Below are 7,175 nucleotides of genomic sequence, written 5' to 3'. Positions count from 1 at the left end.
CTTCATACTTTTCTACTGGATGGTTAAGACCAAGGTAAAGCAGGACCTGTGCAACAAGAGTTGTAGCTTTTTGGTCTGACAAGGTCAGTGAAATGCCCTCAGGATTTATCCTGAGATCCTGTACCTCAGATTGTAGAACCTTTGTCAGTGTCAGCCATGTGGATGAGTCACGGCCAATGCTTGGCCAATGGGCTGTCTGTGAAAGCCTGAGAGAGTGTCTTCTCCCCATGTGACTCTCCTTAGGCACACTCTACATCATCGATCACTTTCCTCTTTGGCCCCATAATCTTCTTGATCAGAAAATTTGGGACACTACTGAGGTACATGACGTTACAGTACAAGTTCTCATATGTCCTGAGTCTTAATTCTCAGTATCTTTAAAAGTTTAGAGTTTTGTATTCAAGTTGTCTTCCATCTTCTACTACTTAAAAATAACTGGTGAAGTCCAGGGGTGAAAAAGAGGTGAAAGATGTAGGTGCTAGACCTAGAAATGCAGGAAAGGCCTGACCAACCGAGGTCAACGGCAGCATTACACTTAGCAAGCAGAGCAGATGAACCAGGAGCTGGGCTGTTTCAAGCTTATGCAGAGGTCTGCTTAGGTCCCCAGTGAGGTAGAGGGTGAAAAATTATGCAAAAATAATGTTTTTCGGTTCCTGTAATTTTAAACACTATTAATATAAACATGAAAAAATATAAACATGAATTATACATTTGCGTCACTTTGTACTTTTTATGTTTTAAAGAGAATACAAACCGTAGGGAAAAAACATTAGAAAGTATACAAAAATTCACTAAACACAATGATAGATATTCAATAATGGTTGTTATATTATATATTTTTGTCTTCAAATTAGTTGTCAGACTAGCAGATATAAACCTGTAAAACTGACCAAAAAATTATAAAAATGATGAAAATGAGAGGGAAAAAATTTAAGCATTATCTTCTTTCAATAGACCGCCAGAAATCAGCTGCACTTTTGAGTAAGAGACAATGATAAAAGTATCAGAGGAATCTAACTCCCTTTGTAATGCTGGATAAGGAAATTTTTGCCTTCCTGGTTATAACAGATAACAGACAAGTACCTTTCTTCTTTACTCCAGCTCCACGTGGACCAAAACCTGCAGCATCTCCATCAGATCTTCTTTGAGAGGGACAGAAAGACAGACAACCAGTCAGGAATTTGCACTCTACACACTTAACTCTTGTATCTGGATTGGAGCAAAACAAACATCACAGTGAATGATTAAAATGTACAGGAGGAAAATCATGGAATTTTTGACACAGGAAGTGATTTCTATGGTGTTTTGCTAAATAGTCACTCTACTTGTATCTAGTTCGAGCCCTATGATGTGAGACTTGGGTCACTTTGTTATTAGTCACCTCCCAGCTCTTACTTTTGTAATTCTATGCATCACAGAAAATACTGATTTTATCTATGTTAATTATTAATTTTATGTGGCAATCAGAAATGAATTTTCATGTAGTTCACTTTCTCTCCCCACACTATATAGTAAGTGTAAATATTTCCCCCAAATGACTAATTGTTCAAGAGGCTATTTATTTTTGAAAAATTAATCAGTGGGCTTTCTTAATATAATAAATCATTATTTCATATTGTTCAAGCAAGGACTACTTGGTAGCTCTGATGTTTTGATATGGCCTTAGGAGGATATTAAAGTATTTGTGTTTCACAAAGCTATAAAAAGACTCAAGGGCTCCGGTACAATTTTGGCTGGCAGTTCCTTTTCTGTAATAGTGTATTAACTTAGCATGGTAATATTCACTTCATAGATTTTAACTCTCTCTCTCCATTTTATTTATATTGCTGAATGCCTACTCCAGGTTATAATTATGTCCCTAAATCTCAGAATCATAATGCATGCCAATTGCTCCGCTGTAAATCAAATCTACAAAAGCCAGTATTAACAAGGCTTATTGGATCTTGGAAAACACTTTTCTGAGGCCTATTTGGACTGCACAAAGTGGGTCAATGGATAATGGTCATACGCTAAAGGTCTTTGAACTTTTCTGCTGTGATTTAAGTAGTTGACACAATGTCCTGTAATAAGCATCTGGGGTATGTAGGGGAGTGAAAAAGACAGGGACAAAGAGGAGGAGAAAAAGAGAAGCAGAAGAAAAGGAGGGAAAGTTTTCTATTTCTTCAAGAGTTTCTTCTCAGTGAGCCAACTAAAAGACAGCTCACAAAAGTGGAGAGGAGGGAATTCCAGCCCCTTTGAGGGTCTGTGTACCAGCATCCTAACAGACAAAGCAAAGCACCAAGGAAGACGGTTGTAAAAGCTAAAGTTATGCCTAAAGTATGGTTAGCATGTAGAGTAACAATTATTCTTAAATAGAGCTTCAATTATTCATTCAACAAACATAAATACTTTGAAAAACATAGTTGGTGTCTTTATTCAGATTTAAGGTTGCTATTTGTGGTGCATTGTTAAAACATGCCCATTCCTTTGGAAAAAAATTAATATTTTATTTATTTGGTGTAGGGTCTCACTATGCAGCTCAGACTCACAGTGATCCTCTTGTCTCAGCCACCCTAGCTCTAGGATTACAGGAGTACACCTCAACACCCGGTTTTGTAGCAGGCATGGGAGTCCGGGGTTCTGGCTCAGGCATGGTATGCAGTACCAGGATCGAACACAGGTCCTTGCATTTGTCAAGCAGGGGCTTAGACCTCCAGTCTATCTCCCCCACCTGGAAACACATGCATTCTTGGAACTAGCAAGAAGAACAGTTCTAGGATGACTTTTTGGCATTGAGTTCATGTTTCATGGTACTTTTATACAAATGAAAATGGTTAAGGTGCTGGTAACAGCAAAAACTTTTCAATATTTAATAAATATTTACTGAGCACTTTCTATATATCAGTCCCTAATAGGGAATAAAGAAATACATATGTAAAAACAAATTTGAGAATTACAATATTAATATAGACAACATATTTGACTGCTACTGGTGGCTCCTCTCTACTTGCTACAGAACCACCCCCTTCCATTTCCCTGGGCTCATGAGAAGTTCATGCATATGGGCCACACCCTGTGCATACAATTGCAACAGAGTAATTTTGGGAAAGGACATGCACCTTGGGTAGCAGACTTGACTCAGCTCCTTGTCAATCAAGCTTTCAGTTGTGGTCTGCGAACTTCCACAGAAGATGCCTTGGAACAGGCAGAACTTTAATTCCCTTCACTCTCCACCCTCAGTGCATTTCCCTTTGGTCAACACAAGACCACTCTCTCTAAATTCACTTTTCCTTCAATAAACTTTGCTGCTGCTTTGGTGTCCTTGTGTGCTGTGTCTAATTCTTTGTTTCTTGCATACAAGAATCTGGGAGGCCATCGCCACACCCCACAACCTGCAGGTGCCAGGATCAGTGGAGGTGACAGTTAACTTTACCCAGTAGCTTGACTCAAGTGAGAGGGGCCCTCATTTGGTAAAGTATATTCAAAGTGTGTCTAGAAGGATGCTTCTGGAAAGGATTGGCCTTTGAGCTGGTACATATGAATAACTTTGTTTCTTGAACAATTGGTAATTTTCATGAAATATTTATTACCATACTCTATGCTTAGGGTTACAGTGAGCCTCATGACAATTAATCTACTATGACCAAATAAAATTAATTATTGCCATCAATAAAATCAGTACTTACAATATTGCATAGATAATGCCTTGTGTGTTGGGGGAGGGACTAGACCAGACTCTTGGAGGCTCTTGTCCCCCCTTGAACTTATTTTATCTCAGTCTACTGTCGTGTTTACCTTCTAACTCTCCAACCCCCTTGAGTTCAGTCACTTGGGTTGTTGGGGACTTTGGACCTACACAAACTCAAGATGTTGAATTCATTCAGTTTTAAGCCACTAAATTTGTGATTTTTTTTTTTTTAAGAACGGGGGATTGAACTCAGACCCTTGTGCTTGCCAGGGAAGCACTTATTCTACCAAGCCATATCCCCAGCCCTTGTGGTAACTTTTTTCATCTGCAAGAGAGAACTAATATGTACTTTCAGGTCCTACTTGTGTAAAAATACCTTTTTTCACTCAGATTAATAGTTTTTGATTGCTGAATATTATTTAAATTTTATTTTAGCTGAGGCATTGTTTTTTTTTTCTTGGTAGAATTCTGACAAGGAAAGGAAATGTGCCACTCCATTACTGTGTTTATTTCTTATTTGTGTTTCATTTCAGTGCATTGTAGAAACTGTAGATTAATATGAAATTGTTTTAATATGATGAAATTTTTCATTTCATTTAAACAATCAAACATCGTATCACTTCTTTATCTCTGCTTCATTCCCTAACCCATAGGAATTTGAAGCCAACTGCTCTCATTAAGGAAGACTCATCCTAATATTTGCACAGGGGTGTGCCCAAAGCCAGGGCCAATATTCGTGCAATTTTAGAATACTTAGTGACAGAAGGCATATAGAAACATGTTTGAATGGGAACATTGAGAAGATCGGCTAAACTGGCAGTGAGTTGGATATCTGAGGAGAGGAGATGGGGCGTGGCCACTGAGAAATGCCAGGCTTAGGGGTCAGGGGAATGCTGTCTTCAGCACAGGCCAAGGAAATGGACACTTTAGACTAGGAAAGGGCTGAACTGGAACTGTCATTCCCCTAACTGTGCATAAGCATTTCTTTAAAACAATGTTGCCCTTATGAAAGAAAAAAAATACCTGCTTAGTTTTGCTAATAAACTTCTCAGCTATTGATTCCATATTCTTTGTTTTAAACCATAAAAATTATTTAATGCTTGTGTTGTTTTTGAACTTAAAAAAAAACAGATTTGCCCTTGGTTCTGCACAAAAATTAGCAAACTCTTTAAACTAATTTAGTCACTCAATCCTGAAATACACATCTGCAGGCTAATTACTAGAAGAGATTAAATGTACATTTTAAATATGCAGGATGGCATATTTATTCAAAGAAATTCCCCTAAGTGCTTTACTTCTGGGAAACATAATGGAAATCAGCCCCCTGGTGGTCATCGTCACCCGTAGTGCAATTTTCTGAGTTAACAGTTCAGTGCCCTATCAAAACATGAGTTGGAGTCACTTGGCTTGGATAATGATGCGACACCTTTGCTATGCCTTCTTGGTCCTAGTAACTCTGCCTGCTTTGGCTTCCTTGTTTCTACAGAGCAGACTGCTAGGCACGTAGGAGAAAGCACAGGTTCAGAGGATGCTTTCGTCTGAGTCACGGCCTATGTCATGTCCGTGTGATGTGCTGAAGCTTCTCTTCCTGGCCCGCGTTTTCCTATTTCCTAAGTCCCCGAACCATTTCCAGGTGGGGATGACTTTGCCGGCAAAGGAGCTGCCTTCTGGGAGACACCAAGGCAAACTATGTGGGCTAGAGCCTGGTAAAAAGTTACTTCAATCATGATGACGTCAAAGATTACATCAGTGATTTAAAGGGCAAAATAAATAGGAACTTAATTACTCCTAGTGGTAAGGCATAAGGATGAATACTGAGATTACCACTTGGACAGCGATACAAATGCTGGGGCTACTAATTTAGATAAGAAAACAAGAAAAATAAGTGGTCTGGGAGATGAGTGTGGGCTCAATTTTCAATGAGCTCAATGAGAGATGCTTTTAAAGCAGGCAGAAGTGCTCTAGTTCCTCCCAGCCACTGCTGTCTCTTCCTCCCGCTGCCTGGTGCAAGCTGCATGTCTGGCCCACCAGTGGACCTGCTTCTCTCAGGAGCAGGCGCATGGTTCCATGAACCAGGAGAAGAGGGCAAATCGCGAGTGGTCGCGTCTGCCCCGGGCCGCGTCTGGGCCAGGAGAAAAGGTACAAGAAGAAGGAATGGAATTGAAAGGAAGAAAATTCATTCCAGAGACAAAATAGCTCCCCTATTCTGTTATAGCTGTTCCTCTGGCAATATACACTTTTCCACTTTCAGGTTCGGCAGCATTCCAGACCACCAGCACCAGCTCAGGGTGGGAAAGAGTCCTGTTCCTCCACTTGAGCCCAGGTTGGCAGCAGGCTGTCCTGGGGTGAAAAAGTCCAAATTGTCTGCAAGTGGGACAGTCACAGAAGCCAGTCCACTACTCTTCCTGGCACTAGTTCAGGACCTCTTCAAAACCACCAGCATGTGCACAACTTCAGTGGATAGGAAACCGTGTTGGACTTAACTCTCGGACCTGGAAACTCTCCCATCACAGGGATCAATACTACATTAGGAGCTCTGAGCCCTATTCCCCAGTCCAATGGAACTGCCAATGCCACAAAGAATTTGGTTGTGACAGCAGAGATGTGCTGCTACTGTTTTGATTACTCCACTGGCACCTCTATGGCATCCCACAGCCATGTCTTCCTAGATTCACCAACGACCCCATCCACTCTTTGTGACATGGAAAACAGGGCTGGACAAGGGACTTTGTGGCTGCATCAAGATATTCTCAGCCATGAATCTTCACTCAGGACTCAGGGAATTCACATTAACCAGTGCACTCAAGGACAGCCGATTTCTCCCCGTGACTGAAGGGGAGCTGCCTAGTTTCCTGCCGTCTCCCTCCTGACTAACTTTGAGGGTGTCAGTGATTACCTGGATGGGGAGGTAGGATTCCATGGAATTCGAATTGAATTTATCAATGAGAAAGGTGTCAAATGCACAGCGACATACTTGCCTGAGGTTGCTAAGGAGCAAGACTGGGATTTGTTCCAGACAATAGACTCCCTACTCAGGAAAGGGGGCTTTAAGGCTCCAATTACCAGTGAATTCAGAAAAACAATCACACTCACCAAGTACTGAAGTGAGAAGGTGGCAATCAGTTTTGCAGAGTGTACTGCTTCTCATCACCATTGGTTCCAGTATGGCACTCTTCATGCCCCTCCATGATCATTACTCTTGGCACATGGCTGCATGACCAGTCCCACCCCTCATGGCCACCAATAGCTATGACATCATTGGAGCAAATGCCTGCTCTTCCTGGTCCAGTTATTTTTATTACGGCACCATTTTATGATCTAGCTTCCATTGCCAAGTCTGCCTGCCACTGACTGCGGTGGTGTGGGATTACACTGAATGAAACAGAACTTGAGGGGTCCAAACCTTATCTCAGCCTTTCCTCAGTATAGGGTTACATTGGATTGAATCTTCTCCATGACTAGTGGGCATCTCTGTGTGGGCACTGAAGACCCCAATCTGGTGATTTGC

General features: G+C 41.2%; 1 pseudogene; it reads left to right on the top strand.

Moving 5' to 3' along the window:
- The first annotated feature begins 5,682 nt into the window (after window positions 1-5,682).
- Window positions 5,683-6,857, top strand: LOC101583578 (annotated as a pseudogene).
- The last annotated feature ends 318 nt before the right edge of the window (window positions 6,858-7,175 follow it).

This window comes from Octodon degus, unplaced genomic scaffold, assembly GCF_000260255.1.
Source record: "Octodon degus isolate 3935 unplaced genomic scaffold, OctDeg1.0 scaffold00132, whole genome shotgun sequence".
Lineage (NCBI taxonomy): Eukaryota > Metazoa > Chordata > Mammalia > Rodentia > Octodontidae > Octodon > Octodon degus.
This window is presented reverse-complemented; position numbering and strand designations above follow the sequence as displayed.